Genomic DNA, 17201 nt, shown 5'->3' on the forward strand with positions numbered 1-17201 from the left:
CCCGAGTGGTTAAAGTTCTGCATGCCCCACTTGGACAGCCCAGTTTGTGGGTTTGAATCCCAGGCATAGACCTACACCACTCATCAGCCATGCTATGGAGACATCTCACATACAAAGTAGAGTAGGGTTGACATAGATATTAGCTCAGGGCTAATCTTCCTCAAGAAAAAAAAAGAGGAGGATTGGCAACGGATGTTAACTCAGCACGAATCTTCCTCAGCAAAAAAAAAAAAAAAAAAAAGGAAAGCATGCCCTTCATCCCCATTCCTTCCCCATGGGCATTGGGCAGCTAATCCAACCTCCTGTGGTCTCCCTCCACAGGGCTCAGACAGGAGTCCATAAGATGAGGTAGAAAATGGCACCCTGTGGACATCTCCATCCTCATAGCTCCCTGGACTCCCAAACAGAATGCCCTGGGAAAATCCGTCACTCCAGGCAAATCAGCTTGCACCAACAGGCATGTGAGGGCTGCCCCTAACATTAACTCACCATCCAAGCTCACGAACGCCTGCAACTTCACAGTGAGCATAAGGTGAATGCAAGAGAGGTGTTGTCCTGTACTCTGTAACACGTTGGGGGTGAAAGTTCAACAGTGCAGACACAAAGAACACTGGTTTGGAGTAGACAGCTCTGCTACTTTCTGTGTCACCTTGGGTGAGCTGAATAATCGCCCGGACCCTCAGTTTCCTCGTCTTCAAATTGACAATATCAACAATAGCTTCTACTTCATGGGATTTTTTAAAATGAGGATTAAACGTGACGATACCTATAAAACATGTGTATATTAAACCCGACCAATATTAGCTATTTTGCCGCTTTGATATCCACCCACAAAGTATCACTTACAGCAACAGGAAAGAGGCTCCTCCCTCTTTGTCAGGGACTCTCGGGCATCCTGGGTCTCCTGATGGCTGGAGAGACGCAGCCACCCCAGGACACGCAGGTGCCCGCTGGGCCATGGGTCTCTCCGTGGATGGACTCCCAGAGTGAGGCAGATACGCTGGCAGGCAGGGTGGTGCCAAATGAAAGAGAGAGCCAGCCAAAAAGAGCAAAGAAATAACAGATGCCACGGAGCAGCTGAGCAGACAGCTGGCCAGAACTGCTGATGGGCACATGTCTAGCAGTCCAGAAATGCCTGGGGCTCACTTCGGAGGGCATCAAGTTTCTGTGGGAGAATGTGGATCCAGGAGCCAGTGAGTTTGGATACAGAGACTGATGGGACCTTGGAAAATAGGGAAATACCACGATTTCCCCGCCCTTCAAAGTGGCTAACTCACCGTTGAAGAAGCGAGGACGATGTCTATCAGATTTTCCTGGTACAAAACCATCAGAGCCCATGTCATCTGAATCTGCTGCTACTGCAGCAAGATTTGTGGGACCATAAAGCCAGGTGACAGTGCTGGTGGAGGCTGTCCTTATAAAGACCACAAAAACATTTCAACACGTGATTCAACTTTCCCTGAGATACATATCGAGAAAGACGTATTCAGAACTGGTTCAGTTGAAGGATGACGTTTTATCTAGCAGTTTTAACTCAAGACGTTGAGCTCCTCGCCTTTTCCTGCTCTTCCTCCGTCTCCCTCCATCTCTTTTCTCCGTCGGCCCCCGCCTCTCTCCTTCTTTCTCTGTATTTCTGTCTCACAAAATTGTTCAATACTTTCTCCTGGATCATTTAAGAAATTAATAAAAGCTCTGTCTTTCATTTATTTGCTCTGAGCCTTTTATTAGTTGTTAGAAGAAATAAAGAAACAGAAAACTGAGAAAATTACACATAGTAAAGTTTTGTTGGCTAAAAACAAACAAAAGGATCAAATTCCAAAGAAAGAAAATGTGAAAGCTTCATAGGTTACTTAAAGGAAATAGGATTATCTCTTCAGAAATCATGCTTACACAGAACACTGACAATGCAGAAGCTATAATCAGTCAAATTTGGTATGGGCAAAAAGTTGACCAATGAATCAACCTTTAGCAAATATTTAAAGGGAAAAAAGATAATAGCAAAAAGAATAACTTCATGAAAAATAAATGTTTTATTTAAATGCTACACAAAGTTTAGAAATGAATTAGACTGCTTAATGGAATTCATTTTCTCCATGCAAATTTGTCAATTTTGCCAAAAAAGTAATTAAAATATGTTTTTACATAGATGGAATGTGTATGAACACAGAAAATCTGACAGGTTATATACACAGAAATAGCAATAATTTTCTCTTCTAACAATACTTTCAGCTTTTACATAAAAAAGTTATTTCTTTAAAATGGAATTAAATGAATTAGGGAGATCATTGTTCCTTTGCATTTCAAGTAAGAGACTGAACAGCTACACCTGTGTAATAAGGGAGACAAGAAAGAGGCCGGCATTCACAGGAACTAAAGTGCAGTTTTATTAATTCCACAAATGGTTCAGATTGTTCCGGGGTTTCCACTGCCCCTAGCCGTTTCTCAAAAGCAATGTGCATCTCTTTAGAAAAAGGAAATATCATCCTAGGCATCAAATTGGATTTAATTTTCTTTCATATGCGATGTCTAGCACTCAATCAAAAATAATAGAGCACATAAGCAGAAAAATAATGTGAAACAATGGACAATAGAAACTAGGGATTCAGAGGAAGGTGCTATCAGGTAGGGATTAATATGTTTAAGGAGCTAAAAGAAGAGTTAAAGAAATGGAAACTGTGAAGAAAGAAACAAAGGGAAATTCTAGAGCAAAAAGGCACAGTAATCAAAATTAAGAAATCAATGTGAATTTAACAGCAGCTGAGGAGGGAGTTAACGATCCAGAAGATAGGTCAAGAAAAAATATTCAGAGTGAAGCACAAAGAGACAAGAGTGTGTATTGGGTCCCAGTAAGAAAGAAGAGAGAAAATTTTCTGAAAAATTTCCAAAACTCACAAAGAACATCAAACCATAGTGTCAGAGTCCTACAAAATCCAACCAGATTAAATCAAAAGGAAACCACACCTGCGGGCAGAACGGCCCCCAGAATCCTTTCCCTGACCCTCAGGAGGTCTGAGCATCTGTCCACCGGTGGTGGAAAGCTCACCTAGGAAGCGAATCCCTCTGGCTTCCAGTCTGCTCTAGTGCGAGACCAACCAGCTCCTCCGAGCTGGAGAAGATGCTGAAGCGAAAAGGAAAGACGTGAGCTGAGGAGGAAGCTGTCACGGTGCCAGAGCTCAGGTGAATGGTGTGCCACAGCTGAGTCAACATCGTACGTAGGCTGAGATGTCACATGGGGAGTCAGAGGTGTAGGCTACCAACCTCATTAAAAATTATTAATAAAGAAACCCTGCTAATATCCGTTTAGGCCTGTGTGTACAATTACCCTCTTCACAAGGTCCTGGCCTCCATTTGTTTTGGATACTAGGTGTCTAATAATCAGTAACAACATACGTTGCCCACTGTAAGGAGATGCTTATAGGACAGATATCAAAACATTCTAGACAGGACCAGGGAACATCAAGAAAGTGAGTTTGACTGATTCCCTTTATCAGGAACAATTCCGTCACTGCAGGGGCTAAATGCATCCTTGGAGTCATGCTAATGAGCATCAAAGAATGTTTCCTGAGCCGTGCGGAACATTTTGGAGAACAGATGAATATTCACTTCTTACCCACTGGGAGCTTATCATCTGTGGCTTGAATTATCCCCATTTGTTTGGCTACTGACTGTTTCTCTGACTTTTGCCAAATTCATCTAAATGTGAAGAAAATTGAAAAAGTGGAGTTTCGAGCAATTTTTAAATAGCTAGGGAAGAAAATCTGAGCAGTAAACTATACAACAGGTGCCATCAGCTGAACCTGCCGTGGTCACCCGCTGTGGATGGTGACATACTCAGGCCAAGAGTTCCATCCATCAAAAGCCTGGCAGGTACTCAGAGCCACCTGTGCTTTTTTCTTTCTTATAACATAACCAGCCAGATTAATCCTAAATTAGTAATAAAATTAAAAGGTTTGCAACCAGGCACCCCCCAGCGAGGATGTCTCTCTAAGTCCCCTCTCATTTGGTATTTCTTTCCAATTCTATCCGACTTACTTTGAAATGCTAGTCCATATGAATGCCACATTTATAAAGAGAAACTCAGGAAAGTGAGTTATTTTTGGAGTAAATTTTGCTCAAGAGAAAGGTTGTCATATCAAGTCCGCTCACATCAAAGACAGGATTCACGCGAAGTCATTGTCCTGTCTGGGCTGATGCCAGGACAGCTACAAGGATGTTTTATGGGGTGCCTCTTTCTTTTCTTCCCATTCCTTCCTTGCAGGTGTTCATGTTCCTGCACTGAATGCCCTCATGCTCAGTTCACAGGAAGTTCTTTCTATACCACAAACTATTTCAAGCATGGCAAAAAAATAGAGAACAATATAATGAACACTCATCACCTAGTGTCACTAAGAATAATATTTTGTATCATTATTCCATTCTTATTATTTTAAAGAAATAAATCAGTATAGTCACAGTTTAAATCTGCCATATATGCTTCTACAATTCTCACTATTTTATCCCTTCTGAAAGATAACTATCATCACGATTTTTGTGTTTAATTAGCCCCAATCATGCTTTGATGTTTTTACTATATGCGAGGATATGCATTCATGAATAGTATACTAAATTTTTTATATGTCGTGATACTGTAAATGCAATACTTCTTGCATTTTTTCATTCGATATTTTCCATGATTTGGCCATTTTGATACATTAAACTCTAACTCACTCATTTTAACAACTGAAAAAATTCCATTGTATGAATGTACCAAAAAGTAAGTCTTTAATCCCCTGCCCATGGACACTTCAGTTATTTCCGGTTTCTCTCCAGGACAAGTAAAGCCACAGCAAGTATTCTCGTCAGTGTCTCATTGTGCATGTGTGAGAGTTTCTCTAAAGAGCATCCACAGAAGCTCAGCTTTTGGTTCCTGGGGTGTTCCCCTCAATTGTATGAAATATTGCCAGATTGCAGCCCAAGGAGGGAAATGGTTTGCAGCAAGTTCTTGCAGCATCTCTGTTAGCCTGGCTAGCTGTCTCCAGGGCAAGTAGATGCTCCAATTCCAGCCTGGCCAGACTGCAACCCAGCAGGTGGCAATCATAACTTAATCAATAATGTTTCAGCAGAGGGAGCTGACCTTTGCCCACAAGAGACCCTGACATGGAGCTGGCATGTGTTTTGGATTCTCTGTGGGGAAATGTTTAATCCCAGTTTCCATGATATGGCAGACAAGTGATCAACCGGCTGATGTGCACCCAAAACTCATCTATCTGAACACCAACTCACCTCGTTACAAAACTGAACTGCGTTTGGTGAAGTTTAATTCAGTCGTCACTGGCCAGGCTCTAGAGTTTTATTAATTTAATGGCATCGGAGCGAAATGACGCTAGTCTTGTTGTAACAGCACTTCTGGTGGCCTTTGAACAGAGCATTCCCGCTCTTGCGTGCAGCCGAAAGAGACCCGCCTGACGATGGCAGAACTCCCAGGGCGAGGAATCACGTTGAAAGCAGGAGCCACGCGGGACAGGCGGGAGATGCTCAGAGGGAGGGAAGGAAAGAGGCAGGCGGAACCCCTGAGACCCACGGACCAGCTCAGGGCTCCGTGACAGACTGCCACGCAAACACGACCCCCACGTCTCCTACTACCTGCGCAGCCTGGAGCAGGATCTGTGAGCTCCCTGAGCTTCAGTTTCCTTATCTGTGAAATGGGGATAGTGATACACTGACCCCAAGGGTGTGTCGTAAGAACTGAGTAATGTGCTCACAACAGTCCCTGACAGATGGTAACTGCCACACGCCTGCTGGCTCTGATTATCACTTTGAATTATATGGAAGAGCATGGTGTGGGAAAGGGCAACCTGTTCCTGCCACAGGCTGACCCCAGGTCAGAGCCCCTCCTTGCTACTTACAAAGCTGGCGTCTTGCCTGAGTCGCGCCGTCGTCTGAGTCTTGGCCTCATCTGTACACCAGGCTGGCTGCACACAGCCAACAATCCCCAGCACGATGCTGTTGGTCAGCAGAGGGGGCATTTTCCGGTCCCTTGTTCCAGGTTAAAGCGATTGTGTTGACAGCATCTCACATGTGGCTCACGAGCCAACACCAGAAGCAGGAAGCCCCTAAAAACCCCCGAGAGGGGGAAGTGGAAGCCTGTGGGGCAGAGCAGAGGGAGGAAGGACAGGGCCTCTCACTGCCTTTCTGCCAGTCAGATGGAAATATCAACCCACTTGGCCAACGCCTCCTAGAATTTCCCAAATGCCTTTGCGTGTTGCCCATCTTATTCCCCCACACCCATCAGAGCGTCCCTGGCTCCTGGCTAGATGAGAAGCTATAATTGCTCAGAGCCCTGGAAACACAACAATCCTTTTTATACTGATGTCTGATCTCTTTCATCTGCTGTGTTACAGCACTATAATCCACCCCAAATCTTCTTTAGAGCGAGGCTGAATATAAATTGTCTATCGCATTTCTAAACAGTCTTATTTCCTGTCCTCAGTTCTGCCATCTGGAGGAATGGCATTTCCCTTGGTTGGGGGTGTATGGAATATATTTTTAATGTTCTATATGTTACGGTATTTTGACATCTTGGAGAACCTTTCTGGCTGGGGAAAGACTGCCAGCCCAGAGCTGGCAGAGACTTGGAGACATAAAGGGCCCAGCCTGGAGCATGTGACATGCAAATTACCCAATCTTAATCAGACCTCCTCTACGGGCATGTGCATCCCAGGAGGCAATGTTCCTCCACCTCCATCATCCAGGGCCAGGTACCAGGCAACCAGGGGCCACTCTATGGCCCAAAGCCCACCAACATTATTCACACCAGCCAGCCCAAAACCGTTCACCCCGCCCCACCTTCTCTTCCAGTGGAAACCCCAGCAAGGCCACGACCTAGGCTCTGTCTGCTGCCCCCTGACCCCCTGGTGCTTCCCCACATGGCCCTGTGTGGCATGCTGGGCCTCCCACCTCTAGGACCCATGAGTCTAATAAACTTTGTTTTTCCTGAGCCCCTCCTCTGCCTCCTCCTGTGGCCCCACCTGACCAATCATCTCGTAAAATAATGCTAAATAGAGAGAGTCAGGGATACGATCCCAGTGTTGGTGAAAGTGAAGGAAAGGAGATTTTTAAAAACAGGGAGGAGATGCCTACCGACGATCTCCTTCCTGGATCATTCCTGCTTCCAGCAATGTGATTTCCTCCTCCTTCCCTCTGAGCATCGCCGCTGGAACGGCACCTGAGCTGTCCTTTCCAGTCCAGCCCCTCTTGACAACGCCTGGTCAAGAGGGGCCCACCGCACCGGGGCCTCCCACATGACCTCTTTCTCCCCCCTTCCCTCTGCCAGGGTCTTCACCTAGAGGTTGTGTAGTTACTGTTTATTGTGAGACAGTTGGCATTTTAATTAGTCTGGTAACTTTTAATGATTGCTACTGTGTTGTTAGCTTATTGTAGAGTCTGTTTCTGCTCGAAAATGCAACCTTCTCGGTTCACTTTTGCAAAACGAAAATTCTTCCCGATTCTTCCCCAATCACGAAAGGGAAACAAAGACGGAAAGCCTTTTTTTGCAATATTTATCATCATCACGACAATCTCCGTTGTGACTGAGTTATGATGATGATGACAATATAATTCTCTAACTGCCCCAAGCCTTCTACTTGGGGCCGCACGGAGGGTGTGACATCCAGAGCAGCTCCCGACGTCCGGAGGACTCAGCTCGACAGTGTGAGGCTCGGGGTTCCAGGCTTGCCCAGTGCACAGCCCACCCCACCGGCTTAGAGACAAAACTTGGGCCTCTTCTTTCCAAATAGGGAGACCTAAATAACAGATCCTAAATACTGAACTCAAATACTCAAACAAGGGGGAATAGCTAATAAGGTTCAATCAGTTTTCAAAGCCGCTTGCCAGCCTCGGGTCCTGCTTGTTTTTTTAAACGATGGTTTAGTGATGCACCAGGAAAGGCAGCTGTACTTGAATGGCGGCTTCCTGGAGAAAATATACAAAACTTACCCTCTTGATGCAAATGTCAGTTTTGGCAGCAAGCCAGTGAGGCTGAGCGCCGGGAGCAGCCCCAGCCCACCACACCCCTCGGAACCTTCTGGGTCTGGGTCAAATGCAGGTGTGACTTTTAATACCTCTAATAGCTCAGTTAACCCCCCAGTCTTCAGTCTTCTAACCTGGAGAGTGGAGATTACCTACTAACTCAGCAAGTTGGCATGAGACAAAGGGCGTTCGTGTGCGCACAGAGCACGTGAGGCTCTGGGGCGGTGGTTCCCCGGAGCTTACTTTGTTCCTACCTCCCTGTCTTGCTGGCTTCCTACCTCTCCACATCTCACCTTGGACAGGAAAGTTACCTGAATCCACCGTGGCCCCATCCTCACCTCCGCCGTGCTGAATAAGTGCCTCCCATCCCAGCGGGTTCTTGTTCTCCCTTGTTCCCTTCCTCCTGCCATAATTAAGAAATGCACATCATTTAAAACTCAAATGTTATTTAAAAAGCTTACAATTCAAAAGCAGCACCTTTCCTCTGCTCTCTTCCAGACTCTGTTCCGGAGCCAATGTCTCCTTCACTCTCTCGCTGTTTCTGCTGGAACTTATCCCCCTAATTCTCACCGCCAGCCTGTGTCACTGGGTCTTGGGTGATGAGTTCGGGATGTGTCACTTCCCCTCAGGGTGATTCTCATTTCTCTGGATGAGGCCGCAGCCCCTTGAGTCCCCTCCCCCACAGCTCTCTCACTCTGTCCCCATGTCAGCATCCATCGAAGACAGACTCAGGAGAGAGCCGTACTTTATTGTAACTGTGAAAACATTTTCCTTCCCAAGGTCAGGGCGTGTGCTGGGGTTACAGTTTCTTTCCTGTGTTCTGTGTTATTTTTCCCGAGGCTAATAATTGCCTCGTTTTGTTCACTTACGTACTTTATAAACCCATCCTCAACTCTTTCCAACGTCTCTGTCTTAACCTCTCACCCCTCCTAAAGCTTATCCTTCTTTGAGTCCTGGAGACCTCCTCTGAAGTCCCCCTCATCCTGCTCTTCTCAGCCAGGACCCTATGAGCGCCCAGTCACCTGCTATTCTGGAACTTTCCTCTGCGGTTCCTGTGTGGTCGATCCACCCACTCTTCACTCCTTCCCTTCCATCACGCTCCCTGACTCAGCAGCTTCAGCATTTCCTGGATGTTTGGGAGCAATGCAGACTCTCGGCCAACTCCAGCCTGCAGACCCAGGATCTGCCTTTTAGCGGGATCCCAGGTGATGCTCATGTGTGTTCTAGTTTGAGAAGCACCAGCCGGGGGCAACCTGCCACACAGCCCCTGACGGAGCCATCTTTGCTCTAAAGACCCAGCGAGGATTCGCCTCCCGTCAGCACAGAGCAAGGGTGTGCATCAGAGTCCGGAACTGAGGGTCCGGGAGCGCTCTGCTCAGAGCTGCTCTCAGTGCACCGGAGGAAGGTGAGATTGAAGAACGCTGGTATCCGACTTTTTTTAAGGTTTATTGAGGTATAATTGACAAATAAGAATTATGTCTATCTATCTATCTATAGATAATGTACAACTTGATGGTTTGGTTTACATACGCATTACGTGAAATAACTACCATAATCAAGCTAATTAACACATCCATCCATCCATCCATCCATCACCTCACATAGTGATCTCTTTCGAGTGTACGGTGAGAACAATTGAGATCCACCGTCTTAGCAAATGTCAAGTACCCAATACAGTATTGCTAACTATGGTCTCCGTGCTGTGCATTGGCTCCCCAGAACTCCTTCTGTGTGGCTGAAACTGTGCACCCTTCTGTCAGGATGTGGAGGATGAACACACTTAGAGGGATGAAAATGGTACAGCTCTTTGAAAAACAGTCTAGCAGCTCCTCAAATGATTAAACACAAAGTTACCATAAGACCCAGTAATTCCACTCCTAGGTATACAACCAGGAGGAGTGAAGGCACACATCCACACAGGACTTGCACACGGATGCTCATAGCAGCATCATTCCTAATAGACAGAAGTTGAAAACAAGCCAAATGCTCATCAATGGATGAATGGCTAGACAAAGGTAGTCTGTCCATACAGTGGAATATTGTTCATCCATCAAAAGGAATGAAACACTGACACATGCCACAACACGGATGAACCCTGGAAAACATGCCAAGTGAAAAAAGCCAGTCACAAAACGCCACCTGCAACACGATTCTGTTCACAGGAAAGCCTGGAGTTGAGAAATCTATCGTGGCTGCTGAGGGCAGGGGTATAGAGGGAGACCAGAGGAGAGGCGATGACAGTCAAGGGTCCTGGGTTCCTTCTGAAGTAGAGAAACGTTCTAAAGTTGACGGTGGCGATGGTAGCACACATCTGTGAATATACCAACAGCCACTGAATTATACACTTTAAATGAGTGCATGCATGTTATTTCAATCATATTTTCATAAAGCTGATTTTAAACAAAGAATGAGAATGTTGAGGGCTCCCATGGTTCTGTGCTTGGAGAGTGTGGGCTGTGTCTGGGCCATGGAGGGGGATTAGGACCCGGGAAGAGGGACGTTGGGGAGCCTCTTCACAGAGGGAGTCAGGGTCAGAACGCACCCCCTCCACATGCACACTTCTCAGGGCAGCTTGCATGGAAGAGGCATGACCTTGGGCCCTTAGAGGTCATGTTCCTGCTTCGCTTGGCCAGCATTCCCCGCTGGACATGAATGACCCCATCACAGACACCATCTCAAATGGTACTTGGATCTCAAGGGCACCCCAACCTCTGGCTTCTCTTTCTGATTTTACAGAATACAGGGACTTGGGGAAATTTACTTCCTCTCTTGCTTCCTAATTTTCTCAACCGGATACATGATTACATGCCCCACAGGGGAGTTGTCACAATCAATGCCCACGGAGTGCCTTAGGATGAAAAAGCAATTCTTTCTTTGTGCACCTCTCACGGATGGTTCTTCCACATTCTTTGGGGAGAGCCTCAACATAGAAAGAAGAGACATTCGTGCAGCTGCCAATATCATACAAGTACTGACCTATTTCTCATTCACGGTACCAGGGCGTGATTTAAACCCCATTCTCCTAGCAGCCGTGTCCTGACGGCCAGCTCCAGTGTGACTGAGGGGGCACTTCTCTCTCAGATGAGCATGTTGCAAGTGGGACAGGGGGCCCGCGCATCTCTTTTTGTTGTCTAGGCATTTGAAGATGGATGCTGCATTCTAGAAAAGAGGCCAACACCCAGGTTTTTAAGAGTGTCAGGGTGCATTTCTGAGGATGTTGAGTGTCTCATTTTTACTTAAGGGCAAAGCAACACTCCTTCAAGCTGTTTCAGGAAACGCTTCAATCTCCATCTTCATTCACGCAGGCTCTGGAGAGAGCAGCTCCCTGGTTTCCACTAGCCATCGCCATCCCTAACAAAGGACCTGGCTGCCTTTACTCACTCTGATATTTCGTGAACTGAACAAATGAAATGCAAAGAGCTCAATGAATCTTTCCATTTTCTTAATGTATGTTCTGTGGCTGCCCTAACCCTGATTTCATTGGCCTTGGTTGTCTCTTAAAGCACAGGATCTACTCTTTCACCTGAAAAGGTCGGAAGGACACTCATGTTGAGTCTGGTCCTCTTGACATCACCATTAGCTTCCTAGATTTTATCATGAGACCCTCCCAACAGCTTGGGAATGACGTGTCCCTTGCAAATTGTTCTTTCATCTAAGTCCTCTCCATTCACATGTTCTTTTACATAAAGACTACAATGAACGTGTCCCTCTTGTTGGACCATAAAAAAAGTCAGACTGTAGATACCGGTTTCTAGAACATCTGTGTAGAGAGCCACTCTATTCCCTGATGACCACAGCACCCCGGAAACAAAGGGGGACACTGTTCTGTGTTTTCAAAGACCTACAAGCTCTTTGCTTTAACACAACATGTTCGCCTGGCTTGTGGCTGCTTTTTCCTTTTTGGCCATTTTTGGGGGCAGAAAACTTGGCTTTGTCATTAACTCCTATACACTGAACGCTTGTCTCCCCCAAAATTCATGTTGATTGAACCCTAGTCCCCAAGGTGATGGCGTTAGGAAGTGGGGGCCTTTGGGAGGTGGTTAGACTTAGACGAGGTCGTGAGGGTGGGGCCCTGTGATGAGATTAGTGCCCTTACAAGAACCAGAGTTCGCTCTTCTCCATCATGTGAGGACACAGGGAGAAGACCCCGTCTGTGAACCAGGAAACAGGTCCTCCCCAGACACTGAATCTGCAGACACCTTGACGTTTGACTCCCAGCCTCCAGACTCTGAGAAACCAGTGTCTGTTGTGTATAGGCCACCCAGCCCGCAGTGCTGTGCTCCAGCTGCCCCAGTGGACTGGGCCAACAACTCTGAACCCGTTAGGGACTCAGAAGGATTAGCTGGTGAGGATTTAAAGGACAATATGTAAAAACACACGTTACTGGAAAGCCGTCGGGGTTTCCTTTTGTGATCAGATGTCGAGTTTCGCTCCTTCACCTCTGCTTTCCATTCTTCAGGCATGCATCTCGCGTTCTGTCCTCTACGATCAAAGCAGCAAGACAAACGTTACCCTGGAAAATATCTTTTTTCCCTGACTTTTTTTTGCTTATTCTCATTTGCAACGTCCCCAAGGAAAAATAAGCAGAGAAAAATGGCATCAAACTGCAATCTCTAATGTCCTCCACCTTTGCTCTGGGGACGTGGATGCAGTGGAATGTCACTCGTCCGCATCTGCGCTCCTGGCTGCTGGGCTATCCCCAAGAGCCCTCCCGTGAGCACACTGAAATGCCGGACTTGGGGAGGCCCAGGTGACAGGTGATGCAGCTTTCTCGCACGTCCCCTGCACACGGGGGGCTCCAGAGGCAGACACGCCAGCCCCGCATGCGCACCTGTTGGGGTCAGCAGCATCTCCCTGGAGCCCAGCCCAGCGTGGCCCGATTACAGCACAGTGGCTCCACGCCCCAGCTTCCCGCCTGGCAGCATTCCTTTCCACTGACGACTACAGATTAGTCTTCCCCTCACGGGGAGAGGGGGGATGATGACTTGAGCCTCTTCCAGCCTCTGAAGTCCCAGTTCTCGGTGCTCTGCCAACTTAGCCGCGCGTGCTGCTTCACATCTGCAACTAGCATTCACAGCAAACTGGAACGTAAATATATTTATTCTCACTCTCTTCCAAAATCTAAACCGCTTGTAGAACGCACTTGATAGATCAAGACTCTAAGTGAGTTTCTTCTGCAGTGTCTTCCTTTTTAAAATACATAGCACAGAGGTCATTAACCAAGAAAGCTTTTGAGAACACACCAAGGCTATTTCTTCTTAAATACTCTTTTCCCCAGCATGCAGAATAGATGCCTGAGCCAGCTGTTTACGGGAAATAATAATTATTCTCTGCCAGCATCCAGGAGTAAAGGGAGGGAATTTTTAAGTAGAACACACCTAATTTCAGAAGATTTTGCTGATTAATTTTCTCACTGCTTCCATCCAGGCGGCTTGCTTGATCCGGAAATAGGTTTCTAAGCTGGAAAAAAAAAAGAAAGCGAAGTCTGACAGGAACAGAGCTTGCTCCCCAGGCAGCATTTTGCAACAGAACAATCATTTTCAAATGTCTCCTCTCCAGTTAGGACACCTCAAACCCTCTGCCCCTCAACTCCTTAAATGTGAAAATGCTTTGGGCTCCCCCCACTCACACCCCTTCAATGTAAATAAGAGGCGGACGTGTGTCAAGGAAAGTGCGCTGAGAAATTCTTTCCCCCGATCACAGAACAGAAAAGCAGTAACTGTCATTTATGTTGCTGTTGCTCACACCTTGCTCACCGCGGACAGTTAATTGCGCGGAAACAACCTATCATGTACCACAGACGCTTATAAAAATCATTCATCTATAGCAACGTTACTTAAAAATAATCTACCCCCCCCCCACGGCTCCCCCCCAGCACACACATATCCCAACCTCAAAGACGACAGAGAGCCTTGAACGAACAGAAACAGCGTCCTCCTCAGCTTTACGAGGCATTTGTACCTTGAGATGCTCAAGTTTTCTCCGTGGGTTTTCTCAATCCAAAAACTGCATTGATCTGGGAAGCTTCTCGGAACGGAACAGTGGAGAAACACCGGCCTGGGGAACAGCTCTGTTCATCTTTGTTCAAAACATCCTCCTGGACTCTCGGTTTCCTCCACCGTAAACTGGGGCTTTAGAAGATCTGTACCACCCAGCTGAGGCGGTTCTCTTGCAGATTCAACAAGATCCTGGCTTTAAAATTTCTTTAATAACATAAATTATATTCAAATATTGTAAGGTTTGGAGATATTTTGCTTTGAATGAAGCAGGAGTATCTTGCACAGCTGACGCTTCATGTACAAGGGCATGAAAATAATTTACGTTAAAGGAATCGATCTGGTTGTTTTTATTCCCTATCTGGAGAGCAGTGGTTTCTTTACCACTTTAATGTGAGAGAAAAATGTACACCACATTTCCCTTCACTTCGCCATAATAATGACAACTTATACTTTGCTATTAGTTGTCTAAGCAATAATAATATACTGATTGGCAATAATAGTAACAACTTATGAGAACTTTGTCTTTGCCAGTCACTATTCGAAGCATTACACAGACTGACTCACTTAATCCTGCCAACGTCCCCATGAGACAGGTCCTGTTCTTCCCGCTTTACGGCTGGGGAAACTGAGGCACAGGAAACTTAATTAACATATTTATGGTTGCTCAACCAGTAGTGACAAAGCCAGGACATGAACATGGGCCGTCAACTTCTAGAATCTGCATTCTCGCCCAGATGCTGCGCATACCCATTTTTTTCTCTGTTATCAAGCAAAGTCAGATAAGATTGTATTGTTAGGTATGGAAATTTCCAAATTGCCATGTAATAACCTGGAGTAATTCATTCCTCATGACACTTCTTCAAAGGGAAAACAGATAATCTTATTCTATTTTAGAAACGGAAATAAAAAACTGTTAAAAAAAAATGAAGTCATTTGTCCTCACTGATCCACTAACACAGCCCTAGGATTAAGAGCTATGGTTTCTGGGCGGCCCAGTGGTGTAGTAGCTGAGTTTGTGTACTCAGCTTCGGTGGCCTGGAGTTTGCCAGTTCGGATCCTGGGCAGGGACCTACACATCACTCATGGAGCCATGCTATGTTGGCGTCCCACATGGTGGAAGTAGAAGGACTTACAGCTAGGATGTGCAACTACGTACTGAGGCGTTGGGGAGAAAAGAAAAAGAGAGATTGGCAACAGATGTCAGCTCAGGGCCAGGCTTCCTCCCCAAAAACAAAAAAAAAAAGTTAATGGTTTCTCACGCTTTGGTTTGTTGACTGTTTCAATGGCCCATTGAAATGGACAACCACGAGTCATTTTATCCTAAGGGCTGGACTGAGAATCAGGACTTCAGGTGCCGGCCGTGGGTGGATGCAAGCTGCCCTGTTGCCTGTTCAGATAGGATTTCAGCTACATGACTGTATCAGGCGGTGGTTAATCAGGAAATCTGGCCTTCGGAGCAGGAAAACAGGAGATGAGGTCTTGCACAGCTGTTGGAACCCAGCCCGGGAAGACCAGGAAGGCCCTTTCAGGGATCTGGAAATGCAGAGGCCACAGGGAAGCTAGTTCACTCTCGGGGGAAAAAGCCCAACGGCCTTGAGCAAAACCCCACAAGGCCCACCTGCTGGAGCCCACGCACCTGCCAGCAGCGGCCTCTGGAACATAATTGCTTCCCCCTTTCATCTGCCTGGAATGAGCCTGGGGGTCAGGGGCCTCAGGAAGGAAGATTCCAGGCTCCAAGTCTCTGTCAGGCAATTTAGAAGAGCAGGGCAGAGCCTCACTCAGTCATAACAAGCAGCAGCTGACACGATGGGGACACATGCAAAGGTGTGCAAAGCACACCTCCATCCATCGAAGGAAGACTCAGATTCCCCTCCAGAGAGCCCAGCCCCTCCCAGGCTGATGGAGAGCACACAGCAGGAGCAGTGCCCTCAGGGCTTCTCCACCAGCTGACCTCCCTCTCCTGGAGGCTGGACATTCAGATGGAGGTGTCCACAGGGCTGGCTCCTCCTGAGGCCTCTCTCCTGGGTGTGTAGACGGCCCTCTCCCCTGTGTCCTCACGTGGTCATCCCTCTGTGTGTGTCTGTGTCCTGATCTCTTCTTCTTAGGACTCTAATCAGACTGGATTAGGGGCCACCCCAATGACCCCAATGACCTCGTTAAAGATCCTATCTGCAAACACAGTTGCATTCGGAGGTCGTGGGGGTTGGGGCTTCAGCATACAGATTTTGAGAGTACGCAATTCAGCCCCAAACCAGGGGCTCCTCATTTTCCCTCTGTTCCTGGAGTTCTAGCCCGAGCAGCTGGAAGAATGGGAGGCCGGATGCTCACTGGGGGAGACCGAGAGGCGGGCTGTCTTGGAGGGAATTGGGGTTTGGACTCGCTGAGTCTGCGACACACAAGTGAAGCCATCAAGTAGGCGGCTGAGCTGCAGTGTGCTGCTCAGGGGAGAAGGGGAGCAGGAGGTGACACGCAGAAATAAGCTGTGGAGAAGGTTTCAAGTCACCTAAACTGTAGACCGTGGACGAGCCAAGTCTAAGAGCAGGAAGCTTGGACAGTCCCGTAGGAGTGTTGGTAGGGAGCAGCCGGGGAAAATCAGGGGCACCTTGTCCCCACACCGAGGGAGGGGAGATGCTTAGGAAGGAGCGGGGACTTTGTCAAGTGGCAGTGATGGCAGGAAGGAGAGGATGTCCACTGGCTTTGGCCCCGGCGGAAAGTGGTGATCTCAGAAAGGATCACGTCCATGAGGAGCGAGCAGGCCTTGGACGGTGGAGGAGGAATGGGGAGGGGGTCCCTGTCACAGCCGCCTCATGCTCACACCGGCAAGTCCAGATGGAAACCCTCCTCCCGTCCACCACTCAGAACCACAGGTTCTGCACCCAGGGTGCAGGGCAGAGAGACATCCTTTTAGAGAGAGCGGGAACCCAGTTGACTATTTCTTTCAAGTTACCAAACAGCAAACTTCAGCATTTTCGTCACTAGCAGTTACACCTTTCTGCACCCCTGGCCGAGTTATGACAGGGGGTCAGCCCCGCAAGCTGAGAACAGCTGTTGGGGCACAGACGCCCTGCAGAGGTTATGTGTCTGTGAGCCCCTGCCCCCTGGAGGAGGAGGGCGTGTGGAGAATCTGCACTTCTCACCCAGGGCTGAGCGATGGCACTACACGCGGAACGATTTTGTTTTGTCTGCACACTGCGA

At 47.3% G+C, this 17201-nt stretch overlaps 1 long non-coding RNA gene across 6 annotated transcripts; it reads right to left on the reverse strand.

The window, feature by feature from the left end:
- Positions 1 to 9434: 9434 nt before the first annotated feature.
- On the reverse strand, positions 9435 to 14613 carry LOC102150898 (uncharacterized). Of its 6 annotated transcripts, none has more exons than XR_011433865.1 (6): positions 13969 to 14108; positions 13386 to 13467; positions 12839 to 13088; positions 12392 to 12489; positions 10984 to 11166; positions 9435 to 10318 (listed from the first exon to the last, which is right to left on the reverse strand). It is a non-coding gene; the product is annotated as an uncharacterized lncRNA (long non-coding RNA). The 6 variants fall into 6 exon arrangements; XR_011433863.1 differs by having other exon boundaries at positions 12387 to 12489; XR_011433861.1 differs by lacking the exon at positions 12839 to 13088 and having other exon boundaries at positions 12387 to 12489; positions 13969 to 14613.
- Between the last annotated feature and the right edge of the window lie 2588 nt (positions 14614 to 17201).

The sequence above is a fragment of the Equus caballus genome, chromosome 29 (genome assembly GCF_041296265.1).
Source record: "Equus caballus isolate H_3958 breed thoroughbred chromosome 29, TB-T2T, whole genome shotgun sequence".
Lineage (NCBI taxonomy): Eukaryota > Metazoa > Chordata > Mammalia > Perissodactyla > Equidae > Equus > Equus caballus.